Below are 21157 nucleotides of genomic sequence, written 5' to 3' on the forward strand. Positions count from 1 at the left end.
CCTTTCCTTTCTTCCTGAGTCATGCCCAGCAAGCCGTATCACTTTTGAGGAACATTTGGCAGCAAGAGTGCCATTGTTCCAACCCTCAATCTCTAAAGCTAAGAACCATCGCCAAGGCTAAATTATGCCAGGCAGAAATCTATAAATTCTATAATCAATCAATAGCCATACCTAGCATTAAAAGGGGCCATTGAGTTTTCATTCAGGTTCTAAGAACCATTGCCAAGGGTAAATTATGCCAGGCAGAAATCTATAAAATCTACAATCGATCAATAGCCTCAGATAGCATTAAAAGCGGCCATTGAGATTTTCATTCTGATTCTAAGAACCATTGCCAAGGCTAAATTATGCCAGGCAGAAATCTATAAATTCTAAAATTGACCAATATCCATACCTAGCATTAAAAGGGGCCATTGAGTTTTCATTCAGGTTCTAAAAACCATTGCCAAGACTAAATTATGCCAGGCAGAAATCTATAAAATATATAATAAACCAATAGCCACACCGAGAATTAAAAATGGCCATCGAGGTTTTCATTCTGGTTCTAAGAACCATCGCCAACGCTAAAATTAGGCCAGGTGAGAAAATCTAATAAAATCTAATATCTACAGTTTTCCTGTAGCCTTCTTCAAGAAGATCATATTCATTCTTGTGTTCCATTTCTTCTTCTTCCATTTTCACCCTCAATCTTCTGTCTTCTACGAAGCTCCTGGTATATGCCTTTGAGACAAAAACAAAATGAACATTACTTCAGCTGCAATTGCACTTTAATCCTAAAAAATTGCAATCCACTGTGGTTATTACTGGTATTACCTCAGCCCCAGGTGTTACCCTTACTTACCTAGGAAGAACAGAGGATCAAGTAGTGGAAGACCAATCCTACCCCCCACCCCCAAATCCCCAAACTTTGAAGAATTCAAGTCTCAACCCAACCTACCTCACAGCGTAGAAGGCCACGTCACAGCCAAAGGCTAACAGGGCTTGAGCTGGAGTCTTTTTCTTCATCTCTTCTTCCTTCCGTCTTCTTCTTTCCCTTTCCTTTCTTTCATTCTGGTTCTAAGAACCATTGCCAAGGCTACATTATGCCAGGCAGAAATCTATAAAATCTATAATCGATCAATAGCCTCAGATAGCATTAAAAGGGCTATTGAGGTTTTCATGCCGGTTCTAAGAACCATTGCCAAGGCTAAATTATGCCAGGCAGAAATGTATAAAATCTATAATCGATCAATAGCCTCAGATAGCATTAAAAGGGCTATTGAGGTTTTCATGCCGGTTCTAAGAACCATTGCCAAGGCTAAATTATGCCAGGCAGAAATCTATAAAATCTATAATCGATTAAAAGCCTCAGATAGCATTAAAAGGGCTATTGAGGTTTTCATGCAGGTTCTAAGAACCATTGCCATGGCTAAATTATGCCAGGCAGAAATCTATAAAATCTATAATCGATCAATAGCCTCAGATAGCATTAAAAGGGCTATTGAGGTTTTCATGCCGGTTCTAAGAACCATTGCCAAGGCTAAATTATGCCAGGCAGAAATCTATAAAATCTATAATCAATTAATAGCCTCAGATAGCATTAAAAGGGCTATTGAGGTTTTCATGCCGGTTCTAAGAACCATTGCCAAGGCTAAATTATGCCAGGCAGAAATCTATAAAATCTATAATCGATTAAAAGCCTCAGATAGCATTAAAAGGGCTATTGAGGTTTTCATGCCGGTTCTAAGAACCATTGCCAAGGCTAAATTATGCCAGGCAGAAATCTATAAAATCTATAATCGATTAATAGCCTCAGATAGCATTAAAAGGGCTATTGAGGTTTTCATTCTGGTTCTAAGAACCATTGCCAAGGCTAAATTATGCCAGGCAGAAATCTATAAAATCTATAATCGATTAATAGCCTCAGATAGCATTAAAAGGGCTATTGAGGATTTCATTCTGGTTCTAAGAACCATTGCCAAGGCTAAATTATGCCAGGCAGAAATCTATAAAATCTATAATCGATTAATAGCCTCAGATAGCATTAAAAGGGCTATTGAGGTTTTCATTCTGGTTCTAAGAACCATTGCCAAGGCTAAATTATGCCAGGCAGAAATCTATAAAATCTATAATCGATCAATAGCCTCAGATAGCATTAAAAGGGCTATTGAGGTTTTCATTCTGGTTCTAAGAACCATTGCCAAGGCTAAGTTATGCCAGGCAGAAATCTATAAAATCTATAATCGATTAATAGCCTCAGATAGCATTAAAAGGGCTATTGAGGTTTTCATTCTGGTTCTAAGAACCATTGCCAAGGCTAAATTATGCCAGGCAGAAATATATAAAATCTATAATCAATCAATAGCCTCAGATAGCATTAAAAGGGCTATTGAGGTTTTCATTCTGGTTCTAAGAACCATTGCCAAGGCTAAATTATGCCAGGCAGAAATATATAAAATCTATAATCAATTAATAGCCTCAGATAGCATTAAAAGGGCTATTGAGGTTTTCATTCTGGTTCTAAGAACCATTGCCAAGGCTAAATTATGCCAGGCAGAAATCTATAAAATCTATAATCAATTAATAGCCTCAGATAGCATTAAAAGGGCTATTGAGGTTTTCATTCTGGTTCTAAGAACCATTGCCAAGGCTAAATTATTCCAGGCAGAAATCTATAAAATCTATAATCAATTAATAGCCTCAGATAGCATTAAAAGGGCTATTGAGGTTTTCATGCAGGTTCTAAGAACCATTGCCAAGGCTAAATTATGCCAGGCAGAAATCTATAAAATCTATAATCAATTAATAGCCTCAGATAGCATTAAAAGGGCTATTGAGGTTTTCATTCTGGTTCTAAGAACCATTGCCAAGGCTAAATTATGCCAGGCAGAAATCTATAAAATCTATAATCAATTAATAGCCTCAGATAGCATTAAAAGGGCTATTGAGGTTTTCATGCCGGTTCTAAGAACCATTGCCAAGGCTAAGTTATGCCAGGCAGAAATCTATAAAATCTATAATCGATTAAAAGCCTCAGATAGCATTAAAAGGGCTATTGAGGTTTTCATGCCGGTTCTAAGAACCATTGCCAAGGCTAAATTATGCCAGGCAGAAATCTATAAAATCTATAATCGATTAATAGCCTCAGATAGCATTAAAAGGGCTATTGAGGTTTTCATTCTGGTTCTAAGAACCATTGCCAAGGCTAAATTATGCCAGGCAGAAATCTATAAAATCTATAATCGATTAATAGCCTCAGATAGCATTAAAAGGGCTATTGAGGTTTTCATTCTGGTTCTAAGAACCATTGCCAAGGCTAAATTATGCCAGGCAGAAATCTATAAAATCTATAATCGATTAATAGCCTCAGATAGCATTAAAAGGGCTATTGAGGTTTTCATTCTGGTTCTAAGAACCATTGCCAAGGCTAAATTATGCCAGGCAGAAATCTATAAAATCTATAATCGATCAATAGCCTCAGATAGCATTAAAAGGGCTATTGAGGTTTTCATTCTGGTTCTAAGAACCATTGCCAAGGCTAAATTATGCCAGGCAGAAATCTATAAAATCTATAATCGATCAATAGCCTCAGATAGCATTAAAAGGGCTATTGAGGTTTTCATTCTGGTTCTAAGAACCATTGCCAAGGCTAAATTATGCCAGGCAGAAATATATAAAATCTATAATCGATCAATAGCCTCAGATAGCATTAAAAGGGCTATTGAGGTTTTCATTCTGGTTCTAAGAACCATTGCCAAGGCTAAATTATGCCAGGCAGAAATCTATAAAATCTATAATCAATTAATAGCCTCAGATAGCATTAAAAGGGCTATTGAGGTTTTCATTCTGGTTCTAAGAACCATTGCCAAGGCTAAATTATGCCAGGCAGAAATCTATAAAATCTATAATCAATTAATAGCCTCAGATAGCATTAAAAGGGCTATTGAGGTTTTCATTCTGGTTCTAAGAACCATTGCCAAGGCTAAATTATGCCAGGCAGAAATCTATAAAATCTATAATCGATTAATAGCCTCAGATAGCATTAAAAGGGCTATTGAGGTTTTCATTCTGGTTCTAAGAACCATTGCCAAGGCTAAATTATGCCAGGCAGAAATCTATAAAATCTATAATCGATTAATAGCCTCAGATAGCATTAAAAGGGCTATTGAGGTTTTCATTCTGGTTCTAAGAACCATTGCCAAGGCTAAGTTATGCCAGGCAGAAATCTATAAAATCTATAATCGATTAATAGCCTCAGATAGCATTAAAAGGGCTATTGAGGTTTTCATTCTGGTTCTAAGAACCATTGCCAAGGCTAAATTATGCCAGGCAGAAATATATAAAATCTATAATCGATTAATAGCCTCAGATAGCATTAAAAGGGCTATTGAGGTTTTCATTCTGGTTCTAAGAACCATTGCCAAGGCTAAATTATGCCAGGCAGAAATCTATAAAATCTATAATCAATTAATAGCCTCAGATAGCATTAAAAGGGCTATTGAGGTTTTCATTCTGGTTCTAAGAACCATTGCCAAGGCTAAATTATGCCAGGCAGAAATCTATAAAATCTATAATCAATTAATAGCCTCAGATAGCATTAAAAGGGCTATTGAGGTTTTCATTCTGGTTCTAAGAACCATTGCCAAGGCTAAATTATGCCAGGCAGAAATCTATAAAATCTATAATCAATTAATAGCCTCAGATAGCATTAAAAGGGCTATTGAGGTTTTCATGCAGGTTCTAAGAACCATTGCCAAGGCTAAATTATGCCAGGCAGAAATCTATAAAATCTATAATCGATCAATAGCCTCAGATAGCATTAAAAGGGCTATTGAGGTTTTCATGCAGGTTCTAAGAACCATTGCCAAGGCTAAGTTATGCCAGGCAGAAATCTATAAAATCTATAATCGATTAATAGCCTCAGATAGCATTAAAAGGGCTATTGAGGTTTTCATTCTGGTTCTAAGAACCATTGCCAAGGCTAAATTATGCCAGGCAGAAATCTATAAATTCTATAATCGATCAATAGCCTCAGATAGCATTAAAAGGGCTATTGAGGTTTTTATTCGGGTTGTAAGAACCATTGCCAAGGCTAAATTATGCCAGGCAGAAATCTATAAAATCTATAATCGATCAACGGCCACACCTAGCATTAAAAGGGGCCATTGTGGTTTTAACACCATGATTGACATCAGACCAAGAAGTCTGTGCCAATTAAAGAACTTCCTAAGAAGCTAATAACAAATATTGCAAGACTATTTCCAGCAACACTGAAAGTAAACTACACTCCCTACCTGCACTTTCCCTATCTTTCTAATTAAATGTCTACAAGAATACCACTAAGCTCCGATTCGAAAAAGTCTGGCTGGCACTGGCATTATTTCTAAGGGTGTGAAGGTGGGAGGGAGGTGATCCCAAAGGATTCCCTAGCAGTCTGAGTTTCACAGAGGGGGTCCTCAAGCACTGGAGGCTTCCAGCCTAGTGCTGTTGTCTCTTCCGTGTGATTCGCCCTCACTGCTTGCTCAGGGACTGAAAGGGTCCCCCCCGGGCAACCCCAGAGAGGACTTCCAGTGTGAGTCTCCCACAATGTCTGCTCAGGGCTTCAATGAGACAGGCAGCGGATTGACTCCCTGGCTCATTCAAGCTGAGTGTTAGAGTGGAAGCTCAGGGACTGAAGACCTCCATAAATAGGGGCATCACCCCCATCCCCCGTTGTATTTGTATGTGGAATGCTTGTGCGGGCCTCTCTGGTTCTAAGAACAACAGCCAAATAGCCAAAATTATGCTACATCAGAAATTTTTGATACTTTTCATGTAAGTTTCTCCCACTTATGATTGCTCTTTTTATCACTGATACTTTGTAATGTTTCCTTTTTAAGAAAATCTTTGCTAAAGCAAGTCTTGGCTTAGGATAAACTTTAGGAAGGCCCAAAGATTTTTGTTGTTGTAAAAATGTTGCAAACAGTACCTGCCAGGCTTCCTCATTTTCATGATACACTGTAGAGTAAATGAAACCAGCACTGTAGAGTAAATTAAACAATCTGTCTTACTGTTGATGTCTTCTTCTTCGTCAATTTGGATTCATGCCTTTGTGATAAAAAAAAAATCAGTCACAAAATGGCCAACTGGTGTTCAGAGACGAGAAAACTAATCAAATAATTTTTTAAAAAGGGGCTTTCATTTGCTTTATCTTACATGAAAGAAGGCATGGTAGAATGAATTGGAACGTTGGGCCCTTGAGAATACCTCAGACCACAGGCTTGAGTGTTCCTAGGGTAAAGGTATGGCCTCTAGTCCCAGCACTTTCTCTTACTCTCTAGGAACAGGAAACTCTCATGCCCTGAGAGTTTACCTTCCTGCAAGAAAGTAAGGTCAGCTCCTGGACTTGAAATAATTTTAGTTAAGTTTAACTATTAGTTACTTGAAGTAGCTAGTCCTGTTACAAGTTTTGCTTCTTGTAAGGACTTGATCCTTGGCTAAATTTATCTCAGGCACAAAGAATTCACTGTATTCCTGAGCACTGTCAGCTACTGAGGCAATTTTACTTTTAAAGCTAATTTTAACTCTTTCTACTCCCTACTCCCTTCAACGGGACATGGCTGAAATTACTTCAGGTTCCACCAGTCTTTAACTCTTTAAGAACTTGAGCCTTGGCTAAAATTACCTCAGTTCTCAAGAACTGACTTTATTTGAAGACAGCAAGCTCAACTCCTGGACTTGAAGTAATTTTAGTTAACTTTTGCTTTTAGTTGACTTGAATGTGGCTTCTTTTAAGGACCCTTGACTAAAATTACCTCAATTCTCAAGAGCTTATTTGAAGAAAATAAGGTCAATTCCTGGCCCTGAAGTAATTTTAATTAACTTCTGCTTTTAATTGACTTCAAGTAACTAGTCCCCTACATGTTTTTTTTTAAAGGAGCCTTGACTAAAATTATCTCAGGTCCCAAAAGTTGACTTTATTCCTGAGAGCAAGTCAGCTCCTGGGGCTATTTTACTGTTCAAACTCATTTTAACACTTTTTCCTACCTGTGGCGGTTTGGTCCTTTAAAAAATTTTTTTACACAGGACCTGGCTATTACCTTAGGTTCCACCGGCATTTTAAGAACTTGACTAGAATTACTTCAAGACACAATAGTTTGCCTTATTCCCTGAGGGAAACCCCATTGGGAAGACTGAAATAACTATCTTTAGTGACCTGAGGTATTGGAGTCCGTTAAGTCACAGTTTTTACCTGAAGCCGCCACTGGCGTACTCCTAAAAGTAAATTAAAATTACCACAGGTGCTATCCTTACTCCCGGAGCACAATATATTATTCATTAAAGAACTCCCCGCTCCCCTCAGTATCCTACAACCTATTAAGTCTCAGGTAGAATTACCTCAAAAGCTCAAAGGCCCTGCCCGGCCTCGAGCTCGAGGACTTGGCTGCGGAGGCGCCGGTAAAATATTATTATTATTATTATATTATTATAATTATTTGCTTTCCGGCGCCCCGCAGCACCGTCCCTTTCAAGGAACGAGAGAGGCGGCGTCTGCTTCAGACGCGAGCTCTCTAATTACACACAGCTGAGGAGCCCGCCGACTTTTTAAATTACCCCCCTCCCCTCGGGGGAGAGGAGACGCCTCTCGGCCAATCCGAGCGGCGGGGTGTTCAGAGCAGCCAATCGCGGCGGAGGAGGGCGGAGAGAAGGGCGGCCCCCCTGGGGGGCGCTCGGCCGGGAAAACGCGCGCGCTCGAGCTCGCGCGCACGCGCACACAAAAAGCGCGAGCGCGAGCGGGCTGTTTCTTTCCACCACCCCCACCCACTCCCAACATAGCGAAGGGCGGGAAAGCGCTCGAGCTCGTGCGCACGCGCACACAGCAGGGCGAGCGCGCGCGGGCTCTTCTCCTTTCTCCCCCTCCCACCCCCCACATACGCACACAACCTCGCGTAAGGGGCCCGGCCGGGCTACCGTAGCGGTTGCCATGGAGACGGCGGGAAGCAACGCGAGGCGGCCCGCCGCGGCCAGGTGGGCCTCGGCCGCACAGGTGAGGTAGATTTCGGAGGCTGCTGCTGCTGCTGAGACGCTGTGTGTGGGGAATATGTGTATGCGTAATGCCTTCTCCTCAAGGCTTCGCGCCCCGCTAGGGGAATCTTTTGGACTACAAATCCCATCCTCCAGGCTTCCTCTCCCCTTGTGTCCCATGAGGGGCCGGGAATAGGGTTTGGAGGCCCGGTTTTATTTATTTATTTATTTTTGCACCGGTGCTTTTTAGGCTTGAGAGGAGGGTGAGTTGGGCTTATACTGAAAGGTGTATGTGATCCGGAGGCCAAAACTCAACAAATGTCCTGACACAAATTCCGCGCTCAATTATTGTGGTCGTAAGTCAAGGACGACCTGTCCATCAAGACAGAAAAAATGTGTTAAGAGCAAACTTGTCAACTAAGCACGGGTTAAAATATATGAAACATGGACATACATAGAATTTTTAAGATGATGAATAAAGTGAGATGTTTACCGCTGTTATTCTATATAATAGATGAAAGGAATTGTAATGAACATGGAACAGCGAGGATGGGCATTTATAGACAATTAACGGTAATCTAATCTAAGAGATGGAAAAATGGAGAGGGAACATGAAATACACCTACAATGGGAAACCATTGAGATTTAAAGACAGAATCACTAGGGGGGGGGCATGTAAGGATGTATATTTATATAAAGATAATTATAATTAGCCTTTTCACATTCTTGCCTGTTAGTTTTTCAGAAGAGATGGGGCCACCATTTTTCTGAAATGATGAGAGTCTCCAGCCTGAGCAGGGGGTTGGACTAGAAGACCTCCAAGGTCCCTTCCAACTCTGTTATTCTATTCTGTTATGATGGGTAATAATTCTTTCGGACCAGGCTTTTTGGGTATGGAAGAAAAAGAAGGAATAAGAGGGGAGAATACAAAGAAAAATCAAATATTCTCATTTAAGGTTTGTCCTTTTTTGGATCTCCAGCCCCCTCTGTGGTTTCAGCCTTTGTCCCTTCCATCTTGGTTTCCCCAAAACTGAATTGTTGCTCTTCTTAGTCGCGAAGTTGTATCCTAGCCATTGTGACCCCATGGATCACGTTCCTCCAGGCCTTCCTGTCCTCTACCGTCCTCTGGAGTCCATTCAAGCTCACGCCGGCTGCTTTGGTGACTCCATCCAGCCACCTCCTTCTCTGCCGTCCCCTTCTTCCCTTGCCCTCCATCGTTCCCAGCATTGGGCTCTTCTCCAGGGAGTCCTTCCTTCTCCTTAGGTGGCCAAAGTCTTTGAGTTTCCTCTTCAGGATCCGGCCTTCTAAAGAGCAGTCAGGCTTGATCTCCTCTAGGACCGACCGGTTGGATGGCCTTGCAGTCCAAGGGACTCGCAGGAGTCTTCTCCAGCACCAGAGTCCAAAGGCCTCCATTCTTTGGCGCTCAGCCTTCCTTATGGTCCAACCTTCACAGCCATCCATTGCAACTGGGAAAACCACAGCCTTGACTAGATGCCCTTTTGATTGGCAGGGTGATATCTCTGCTTTTTAGTCTGCTGTCTAGATTTGCCATCGCTTTCCTCCCCAGGAGCAAGCCTCTTTTCATTTCTTGACTTCAGTCCCCATCGACGGTGATTTTGGAGACCAGGTACTTGGAGCCAGTACCAAAAGGCAAAAAAAGACCCACCACACTGGATTACTGGCAGTTAAACATGACTCTTGCAGCTTTGCACATTCCTCAGAAAGTTATTTAACTATATCGATGCTCCAGAAAAAAAAAACAGAAAGGAAGGAAGGAAGGAAGGAAGGAAGGAAGGAACCAATTAGGCTGTCCTTTAAAAAAATGCATAATTCCTGCATGTGTTTCAGTGTGACTGCAGAGGGCAACACCGCACCAAAACTGCCAGATAAAAATGTAGCTTTATTACCGAAGGGCTGTTAAAAGCAGCCAACGAAGTGAGAAAACCCATCATCCTGAATCAAATTTATCGAGAAATTTTGCCTAGGGATTCAGCTCAGCACTTCATCTATTGATGTTGAGTGAAATTCTCCCCTCTTAAGATACAATTCGCACATGCAATTCTCCTCTGAATTAAGGATGTTGGCTAGGGTAGCCTTAGGCTTGCTCCTGGGGAGGAAAGCGATGGCAAATCTAGACAGCAGATTACAAAGCAGAGACATCACCCTGCCAACAAAAGTGCATCTAGTCAAGGCTTTGGTTTTCCCAGTTGCAATGGATGGCTGTGAAGGTTGGACCATAAGGAGGGCTTGAGCGCCAAAGGATGGAGGCCTTTGGACTCTGGTGCTGGAGAAGATGCCTGCGAGTCCCTTGGACTGCAAGGCCATCCAACCGGTCGGTCCTAGAGGAGATCAACCCCGACTGCTCTTTAGAAGGCCAGATCCTGGAGAGGAAACTCAAAGACTTTGGCCAACTGATGAGAAGGAAGGACTCCCTGGAGAAGAGCCTCATGCTGGGAACGATGGAGGGCAAAAAAAGAAGAAAGGGACGGCAGAGAAGGAGGTGGCTGGATGGAGTCACCGAAGCAGTCGGCGTGAGATTAAATGGACTCCAGGGGATGGTAGAGGACAGGAAGGCCTGGAGGAACGTTGTCCATGGGGTTGTGATGGGTTGAACACAACTTCGCAGCTAACAACAACAGGGTAGCCTTTCCCCAATCTGACATCATCTACATTTGTGGGCCTGCATCTCCCAGCACCCGCAACCAGCCTCGTGGGAGTTGTAGTCCAACCTTTCCTAAAGATGCTGCCATGGAAAAGCAGGTTGGTAAATCAGGACTGATGGGGTGAATCCAACGGAAAGAGATTGATTCTGGAGATTGATTCTGGGGACTAAAACATATGAAGAACGGTTGCAGGAACTGGGTATGTCTAGCTTAAGAGAAAGAAGGACTAGGGGAGACATGATAGCATTGTTCCAATATCTCAGGGGTTGCCACAAAGAAGAGGGAGTCAAGCTATTCTCCAAGGCACCTGAGGGTAGAACAAGAAGCAATGGGTGGAAACTAATCAAGGAGAGAAGCAGCTTAGAACTGAGGAGAAACTTCCTGACAGTCAGAACAATTAATCAGTGGAACAGAAGTTGCCTCCAGAAGTTGTGAATACCCCAACACTGGAAGTCTTTAAGTAGATGTTGGATAGCCATTTGTCTGAAACGGTATAGGGTTTCCTGCCTAGGCAGGGGGTTGGACTAGAAGACCTCCAAGGTCCCTTCCAACTCTACTATTGTATTGTATTGATTCAATAAATCGAGGTCAAGTCCTGTCTATCTCCAGAACTCTCTTCACAGGTGCTGGAAAACAGCCTGAAAGTGGCCCAAACAACAGCCAAAAACGGCCAAAACCCAGACCATTTTGGGGCCATTTTCAGGCTGTTTTTTAAGTTGTTTTCATCCTGTTTTCAGGCCATTTTCTTGGCCATTTCTGGGCCATTTTCTGGGGTGGTTTTCAGGCCGTTTTCAGGTTCAAAACGGCCTTGAAAATGCCCCAAAAATGACCTGAAAATGACCCCAAAAGGCTTAAAACTGCCAAAAGAAAAACCAGGCATGTGCAGGCTGGCCAGCTCGTCTTTGCTTTCCATGCTCTGGCATGTGAATGGGCACAGATGTACACGCTTTCCAGTTTGGGTACTTGGTGCCAAAAAGGTTTTGCCACCACTGTCCTAAGGCATCCTTGGCAAGCTGCAGCTAAAGTCTCTGAATTAAAAGAATCCTCACAGGGTATAATACGAACCGAGAAGTTGACATCTTAAGGAGGCCCCCCAAAAGCTTTCAACCTCTTCTCGTCCGTCTCTTCTTGCTATTTGCAGAGGGATCCAAGCATCCAGATTGAAAAGATCCTCCAGGTTTCTGCTAAACTCATCTGAGGCCTGACTCCACCGTTGGCAGTTTTTGGAAAAAGTCAAGCGCTATTTTGGCCATGTCACAATGAGGCTATTTTTAGGTAGAAGGTTTTTCTTATTCTCTCTCTCTCTCTTTTTCAAATGCATGACTTGCCTTCTTGTATTCCTTGTTATTCATAAATCCTTCGACATTATAATGTTCTTTTTTCTCTCTCTCTCTCCAGGTAGGACAGGCAAAGTTTCATGTGGTGGTGTGTATATATAAGCAGTAAGAAAAAAAGAAAAAAAGTTCCTCCCTTTTCCAGCACCTTAAAGCCACAGGACATGGAATTAATTTTGGAAGGAACCAGGTTAATCTCCAAAACTGAACACTTCAACAAGAGAATAATTATGGAAGCTATCGAAATAGAGAAACACCCCCACAACATGAATAAACGTGACGATACCTCCCACCTACCAGACATCTGGAAACCAGCCCTAGTCAACAAATGAGCCCCACCCACCACCCAGGCCTTTACAACACGAAACAACAACGGACACACAGCCAGCACCAATTTACCAATCATGATACAAGCACACAGCCAATCAATCCACTTACTGAAACAAAGCCAGCACTCCACACCGCACCACCAAGATTTATAGAAAGACGGCAGCTCCGACCACGCTTTAAGCCAAAAACACCAGCCTGAGGATGGTGAGTGAGACCTCGCCGAAACATTGCCAAGACAATTTCAATCTTACACGCGAAAAGACCCAAATACAACAAGACCAGCATATATATATATTTATATTTATTTATTTATTTCCACTTCTCCAAAATACAGAAAAAGCAAATTATAGTTTGCTTTTCACCCAGGGCAGTTTGAAAATATAATTATGATTATTAGCAGCACAGCCAGCCAGATGTTTTTGGCTGGTTCTGGCATTTCTTTATTCCCCCTTTTAAGACTTTTCTCCTGCTTGTTGCTATCAGGAGTCCTGTAAAGATAGACTGCCCCTTTCTAAGGAGGTTCAACTCTTGGCTACCATATACTCCTACGAAGATTCTTCTTGGTCCAATGAGACTCCGAGCCCCATCATCCCCTCCTAGGAATAAACCTTAAGCACAGAACATAGAATCATAAGGCTAGAAGGGACCTGAGAGGTCTTCTAGACCAACCCCCTGCTTAAAGCAAGAGATGCCAACCCAGTGTTGTAGTCCGGTGGCGGCCTGCGGAGATGGCAGCAGAGTCGGACAATGAGGAGGTTGGGGAGGAACATGGGCCAGTCCTGGAGTCTGGGGAAGGCTCGGACGAGGGCTCTGTGTCGGAGGCAAAGAGGAGGCCAGGGAGTTATGTGCTGCCTCCGGAGCCTCTAGAGTCAGACATCAGCGAGGCAGAGGAACAGGGGGAGCCTGTTCCCAGTGCGCGCATGCGCAGAGCTCCCAGAAGGCAAGAACAGTTAAGACAAAAGGGGCGACTTGGGAGTAAGGCTTGGAAATGATTGGCCCCTCCCATAAGACATAAAGGAGGAGCAAAGGCACAGGAGCCTTTGCAGGAAGCAACTTGGTTCGTTCTGGTCAGCTTAAACTCTGAAACTCTGTTTTGACTCTGTGCTCCGTGTGGCCTTGCAAAGCTAATTGCCAATTAGGTCTTTGACAGGGTTTCAAGGGAGATAACGGTGGGTCCTTCTCAGCCTTATCCCGGAAGACTTTGGCAGGCTTCTGTCGGACTCTTTACAAACTTTTTGTGACTCATTATGGGCTGTGAATGAACATAACTCACCGCCGTTGAAATAAAAAGAGGGTTTTGGGGACTAAGCGTGTGATTTTTACTGTCTCAGGAAGTCCTTAGGTTAGAACACCCAGTTCAATGGTTGTCCAAAACTTCAAAAGTTTTGAAAACTTTCCACTGATGGAGCATCCACAACTCTGGGAGAGAAGCTATTCCCTTGATTAAAGGCCAAATTTAACCTTGGAAACGATTAATATTAATATTGTATTTAGCTCTCCTGTTCACCCCACTTTATCAAAAGCAAAGAAATAAGATCAAATAAAAATTCTCTCGAGCTGGAGGGAAACGTTGAAATCCACTCCCATTTGACCCCTGACAAACTGCCTTTCCAACCATTTTCCCCTTTGAGGAAGACAGAGAAAATATAAGTGCAGGCAATTGGCAAAAGGGACGCAGGGGCTCAGGGGCTAAGATGCTGTGCTTGTCGATCGAAAGGTGGGCAGTTCGGCGGTTCGACTCCCTAGCGCCACATAACGGAGTGAGCTCCCGTGACTTGTCCCAGCTTCTGCCAACCGAGCAGTTCGAAAGCAGGTAAAAAATGCAAGTAGAAAAACAGGAACCACCTTTAGTGGGAAGGTAACAGCGTTCCGTGCGCCTTTGGCATTGAGTCATGCCGCCCACATGACCACGGAGACGTCTTCGGACAGCGCTGGCTCTTCGGCTTTGGAACGGAGATGAGCACTGCCCCCCTAGAGTCGGGAACGACTAGCACATACGTGTGAGGGGAACCTTTAATAGTCAACTTAGAACAGTTTATTTAAAGCTACAACGGGCCTGAAAAAAAGTGACTTACGACTGTGACTCACAATTGCGACCTATGCAGCCTCCCTGTGGCCACGTGATCAAAAGTCAAACGCTCGACAACTGACTTGCATTTATGACGGTCGCAGCGTCCCAGGGTCACATCACCCCCCCCCCTTTTGCGACCTTCTGACGAGTAAGATCAGTGGGGATTCACTTAACAACTGGGTGACTAACTTATCAACTGCAGTGATTCACTTAACAACCGGCGCAAGAAGGGTCGTAAAATGGGACAGAACAAATGTGTCACTTAACAACACACATGTTGGGGCTCAGTTAGGTTCCTAAATGGAGGAGTACTTGCATTCCCCGGTTATTTTCCCTGGCACGGTGCTTTTTAACCTTGCATTTAATCGGGGAGCAAAAGCTTCTTCCTTCCCTCCCTCCTCAACTGCCCCCCCCCAATCAACCTCCACTGATCCTTCACTGAAGTTTTTTTTTTTAAAAAAGACACATTTTCTCTCCTTTCCATTTCGTTCCCCCTCTCTGTCAATTCCTTCCCTTTAAAAAAAGAAGAAACAAACAAAAAAAACGTCGGGCAGTGAAGGGAAAGGCGCTGAAAACGCTTCGTCTGGTCTGTCTGAAGTTTGGGAGGAAACCCATTTCGGTCTGGAAGGGGTGGGGAAAAAAAGAAGGGCCTTCTCGGAAGCAGTGACCCATACAAACTGCCCCCTCCCACCGTCCCCCTCCTCTCCTCCTTTCTCTCCCACCCACCAGGGCCCTACGGTCACTTCCAGCCCAAACCGGGCAGCTGTGATGGAAAACAAAGCTATTCCCCACACAATGGCCTTCTGTCCGTTGCCAGATGCTGACCGGTACGGTGGACAGAGGCCTGTCCGGAGCCATTCAAGGACCGTGCCAGGGTCCTGCTGGCGAGAGACAATCTCCGCCGGTGATGGAGAGTCGATATTTCAAAAGGTTTCGTTGTCAGATGACCCAAAGAGATGGGGCTGACCCTCGTGGGGGAGGGGGGGCCCTCTCTCCCTGCCCCGCCACCCTGCCAATGGCAACCGGGCGCATTCTTGACCTCGGGAGGGAGGAAAGTTTAAAAACTCCAGCAGGGCAAACAATAACCGTGTCATGGAGCTGATTTAAGGGACCACTTTCCATCACAAAAGGCAGACAAAGGAACTCAGAGGTAGGGAAGGAACGAAGAGAGAGAGAGAGGAAAAAAAGAGAGGGAGAGGGAAAACCAGGGAAAGAATCAAAATAGAGAGAGAAACACACACACACACACACACACACACACACACACACATAGATGTCTCTGTGTGTTGCATTTGTGCTGATAAATAAATAAAGGGAGACTAGTATAGATCTATTTCAAGCTATTTCAAGCTATTTCAAACTATGTCTATTTCCTTGGCTCAGCTGATAAGGGAGGAGAGCTTGTGGCTTAGAGGCTAATACAACTGCCTAACATGTAAAAACAGCCCAGGTTCGAATCACAGCAAGGGTATATGGCTAGCTGATGAGAGCTAAAGAGCTTGAAATAGATCTATACTAGTCTCCCTTCATTTCTTTATCAGCACAAATGCAACACAAAAATGGTTTCCTGCCTGGAAGGCTCCTAGGCAGGAAACCATACACACATACATACTTCATCTGTCCTCCATCTCATCCTGGCCCTTCCACCTACATTCTTAATTTCCCCTCTATACATTTCAATCTGTTCGTCCAATCTCCAGGTTCCTTAACTCTCTTCTCCTTTTTTTGTTGGAAAGGCCTTGGCCTTTACCCCCTTCCTTGGCTAAAAGGCTAACCCTTTCTTTCCCAAAGCACTGCTGGGTCTCTTCCCCCAGCTGCTCCCCCCTGCTTTCCCAAATAAACCCAATTTGCTTCTTTACGGTCACAGGCCCAGAATCACGGAGTTGGAAGGGACCTTGGAGGTCTTCTAGTCCACCCCCCTGCTCAAGCAGGAGACCCTGTACCATTCCAGACAAATGGCTGTCCAGTATCTTCTTTAAAAAAAAAAAACCTCCAGTGAGGAAGCACCCACAACATCCAGAGGCAAGCTGTTCCACTGGTTAATTGTTTTCGCTGTCAGGAAATTTTTCCTTAGTTCAGGAAAGAGAGAGAGGGGAGAGAGAGAGAGAAGCAGAAGGGAGGAAAAGAGAAGGAGAGAGGGAAGGTGTGGAAAGAGGGGAGAGAAGAGGGAGAGAGCAAGGGGAAGTAGAGAAGAGAGAGATGGCAGAGGGAAGAAAGGAGGTAGGGGCTGCCCCAAAGAAGAGGGAGTCAAGCTATTCTCCAAAGCACCTGAGGGTAGGACAAGAAGCAATGGGTGGAAACTAATCAAGGAGAGAAGCAACTTAGAACTGAGGAGAAACTTCCTGACAGTGAGAACAATTAATCAGTGGAACAAATTGCCTCCAGAAGTTGTGAATGCCCCAACACTGAGCTTTTTAAGAAAAGAAGCCATCTATCAGAAATAGCATAGGTCTCCTGCGAGAGCAGGGGATTGGAGTAGATGACCTTCAAGGTCCCTTCCAACTCTGTTACCACAGACAGAGGTGAGGATCATAAGTTTTGATCCGATAGGAAATTAACTCACCTTACCCCCTGCGCCGATCCATTGGTTCTAAGTCTTTGAAAGAAGAGACTGCAAAGACCCTTGTCTGAAACGGTATAGGCCGGCGTCTCCTGCTTGTACAGGGAGTTGGACTAGAAGACCTCCGAGGTCCCTTCTGGCTCTGTTTTGATTGATTGATTAACGGGAGAAATATTGCTGGATGCTATGCAATCATCCTCCTGCATCTGCGAGAGGGAAAAAAAAAAAGCCCACTGTTTTGTTCCTTTTTTAAAAAGCATGTTCATTTCTAAAATTGAAGATAGATGCACTCCCGGACACCTGCGCTTTTACTAAACAGGCCAGGAAAATTAACCTTTTCTTCCTAATTCCCCAAAGACTGAGAACAGAGAGGGAGTCGTGAATTTTGGGCTGACCACAGCTGTCTTCCCCACCTCACCCCCATAACAAGGTAAAGGTCAAATCAGGGGGGAAAATATTAGACAACTGGAAGACCTCGCCACTTCCACACCTGTAACTTGGTTTTTGAAGAAGGGACAGACAGACAGACAGACAGACAGAAAGAGGGAAAGTGAGAGAGAGAGAGAGAAGGAGAGAGAGAGGAGAGACACAGAGAAAGACACAGAGAGAGAGGAGAGAGAAACAGGGAGAGAGAGAGAAGGAGAGAGAGAAACAGAGAGAGAGAGAAGAAGAAAGAGGAGAGAGAGAAACAGAGAGAGAGAGAGGAGAGAGAGAAACACACACACAGAGAGAGACACAGAGAGAGAGAGAGAAGGAGAGAGAGGAGAGAGAGAAACAGAGAGAAAGAGAGAGAGAAGGAGAAAGAGAAACAGACAGAGAAAGAGAGAGAAGAAGAAGAAGAGAGAGGAGAGAAACAGAAAGAGAGAGAAGGAGAGAGAAAGAGAGAGGGGGGGAGAGAGAAATAGAGAGAGAGGAGAGGAGAGAAACAGAGAGAGAGAGAGGAGAGAGAGAAACAGAGAGAGAGAGAATGAGAGAGAGAGAGAAAGAGAGAGACCGAGACCCTAACCCTAACTCTTTGTGCTCGATGTAAAGAACATTTTCCCCCTGACCCTAATCGTAGATCTGGACCTGGTATGACGTTTTCCCCAAATTGGGCGGGGGAAAATAAATACGAACTTTTGGAGAATGAAAAGTTTTGGAAACTTTTCTGGAACAGAAAGATCTTCTCTGATCTAGAACCACTGAGTCCTTTCCATCTTCTCAGAAGGGAAGAGAGAAGCATCTTTTCTCCCCAGGGGAGAAAAATCCCCCATTTTTTCTAGGGCCAGGGTGCCCCACACCCTTCGGGGAAGAGAACGCCTCATTCATTGGCAAACCCTGGTCAAAAGGCCTTTGTGAAAACCTTCAGTCTTGGGTTTAGCCTCCGAGACGTTCGTTCCCTGCGCCACCAGACACACGCCGGCGGAACATGGCCGGGCCCTTCCTGCCCATGGGTAGGGAGACAACAAGGACACAAAACCACATAAACTCTTGAAGCACGGGAGGATACCATGTCCACCCTGAGCCACAGAACGCGGATTGGATTCCTATGCGGAATTGCTACCTATGAGAAGAGAAGAGAAGATAGAATTGAGAAGAGAAAATAAAAGAGAGAAGAGAAGAGAAAAGAAAAGAGAGATGTGATGAGAAAATAGAAGAGAGAAGAGAGGAGAAAATAGAAGAGAAGAGAAAACAAATGAAAATAGAAGAGAGAAGAGAGAGAAAAAGCCTCTCCTCTCCCCTTCACTCCCTCAGGCTGGCCCCATTGATCCCTCTCCTATCCCCTTCACTCCCTCAGGCTTACACCACAGAGGCCTCTCCTATCTTATCCCCTTCTCTCCCTCTGTCTAACTCCTTAGCATCAGAGCATTTTTTTCAGGCTGGATGAGTCACGCGCTAGCCACACCCATGCCCAAGTGGCAGTTGGAACAGAGTTCTTTTCAGGTGGGGAGGGGGAGTAGAACGTCTAACTCCTTAGCATTAGAGTGCATTAATAATAATATAATACTAATGATCTGATGGTCGTTTTGAAAAATCCTTTGTTAGCAAGCACCTAGAAGCCAAGAGGAACATACGTGCCAAATTTCAAGTTTGTGGGCTTTACGGTTCTGGAGATTTTGTGAGGATGTGTGAGTGATATTTCGCTTTTATATAGAGAGATGTTCTTTATTTCCGGAACGCCTTTAAACTTGAGGGATTTCGTGACGATTTAAATCCGGAATTTGCTGGGCTACACTCTTGTTTCTGCCCTGGTTTATACCCCCTGGTGAAAAAACATAAACAAATATGCAGGCATTGGGATAAGGAAGAGAATCTAAAGAAAATGCCAACTGAAGAGAACGTCCGGCCTTCTAATGTGAAGCAGTTCAGGCCTTCATTTTGAAGGCTTGGGGGATTTTTATTTCACTTCTGCTTTGCTTTGAAAGCAGGCAGTTTGCTTTGTTCTTTTTTATTTTATTTTATTTGGAAGAAGAAGCAGCAAGGGAAGGGGGAGAATATTGGAAATAACTTCAGAAGGGGTATTTTCCTCCCTTCTCTCCATTCCACCTCTTTGTATTTATGAGAAGAAAAGCAACAGGAAAGAAAGAAGGGGGGGGGGAAATTGAACCGGGCAAATGTTAACGTTATTTATTTAGCTCAAAGAATCAGCATATGCCATCTGGGGATTTTTTAAAGAAGAGTTTGATCTTTTTCTTCTTCTTCTAATCCTTCTCTAAAAGGAGATCCATGGCAGAGAAAAAAAAAATATCAACATTTTGGCCAATTCAGGCCAAAATTAAGACGCCCCTGAATAACAATATTTGGGTTATTGTTGGTTGTTTTGACCATATTTGAAAAACATGGAAAATGTAGAAAAAAGGAGTTGCTAAACTGCTTTTGCCCCAATTTTTTTTCCCCAAAAAAATGATCAGTCATCTTAAAAGAAGGGAAAACTTCTAATTTTTTTTTTTTTTTAAAATGCTAAAAATCTCAAACACGGATCCATTTGGTAACGGGACAGAGACAGAGAGAAATAAAAGAACACGTTCTTCCAATATCTTTTAGAATTTTTTTTTTAAAGAAATCAAGCTAAGTTAAAGAATCGGGCTCCAAATTTTAATCTTGCTTTCTGGCCTAAATGCTGAATACAGTAGCATCGTTTATGCCTTGAGCTACGAGGTGGGTGAGTTCTTTCCCAAGGACAGCAAGCACGGTGGGAAAATTGCCAGAAAGCTGGCAAAGGTCTCAGCTGGAGGGAGCCCACGATCGTCCTATCAATATTCGCCACCCAAACCAAATTTAGGGATTGTCTCCTAAACTCACCAATAACAGAATAGCAGCCTTGGAAGGGACCTTGGAGGTCTTCTAGCCCAACCCTCTGCTCGAGCAGGAGACCCTATACTTGTATACTCTGTTTATGGTGCGTGCAGAACCTCCAGTGATTGACCATCTACAACTTCTGGAGTGAAGCCAATTCCCCCGATTAATACTTCTAATCTCCAACCTCCAACCACTTCTCTCGGCTCCACACCAGAGCTTCCCCGTTGCCTCCAGAAGTCGTGAATGCTCCAAAACAGGGGGACAGGTGTTGAAGTTACAGCTGGTATCATGTTTAGTTGTACGTTTTTTTTCTTTTTAATACAAAGGTGCCTTGCTCCTTTTAAGCTGTGAAAAGGACAATGTCTATGGAGATACTTTGGGTTGTGCCAAAGGTGCTTTGTTCAAGAGGCAACGGGACTTCCTTGGTCTTTCTTTTGAAGCTATTTCGCTTCTTATCCAAAAAGCTTCTTCAGCTTTGACTGGATGATGGTGGGGAATGGAAGGATTGATGCTCCTTGCAGACAGCTGGTCCTTTGCATCCTTTTAGAGGGTCGTTGAGGCCACTTGGAGATTTACCTGTGTCCTCAGGGTCAACTGATTGGTGCAAATGGTTCCTGGAGTCTGCAGTTTTTCCCTCTGGAAATCCATTCCTCCTCCCACATCATTCCAAGAGTCTTCATCCCAAATTGTACAGCTAAACGTCTGTAGAGATTCTCCGTCATCCTGGTCATGGTTGTCCCAAAGGTGCTTTTTTTTTTTTCAGGAGGCAACTGGACTTTCTTGTCTTTTTCTTTGAAAACGTTTCGCTTCTCATCCAAGAAGCTTCCTCAGCTCTGACTGGATGGTGGCCATTCCCTTCTCCACCATCCAGTCAGAACTGAAAAAGCTTCTTGGATGAGAAGCGAGACTGTCTTCAAAGGAAAACCAGAAAGTCCAG

At 43.7% G+C, this 21157-nt stretch overlaps 1 long non-coding RNA gene across 1 annotated transcript; it reads left to right on the forward strand.

Moving 5' to 3' along the window:
• Window positions 1–7868: 7868 nt before the first annotated feature.
• LOC309399663 lies at window positions 7869–13821 on the forward strand. The gene is made up of 3 exons (XR_014176552.1): window positions 7869–8005; window positions 11788–11921; window positions 12045–13821. It is a non-coding gene; the product is annotated as an uncharacterized lncRNA (long non-coding RNA).
• The last annotated feature ends 7336 nt before the right edge of the window (window positions 13822–21157 follow it).

Source organism: Natrix helvetica, assembly GCF_964273705.1.
Source record: "Natrix helvetica genome assembly, chromosome: 15".
Classification (NCBI taxonomy): Eukaryota; Metazoa; Chordata; class Lepidosauria; order Squamata; family Natricidae; genus Natrix; species Natrix helvetica.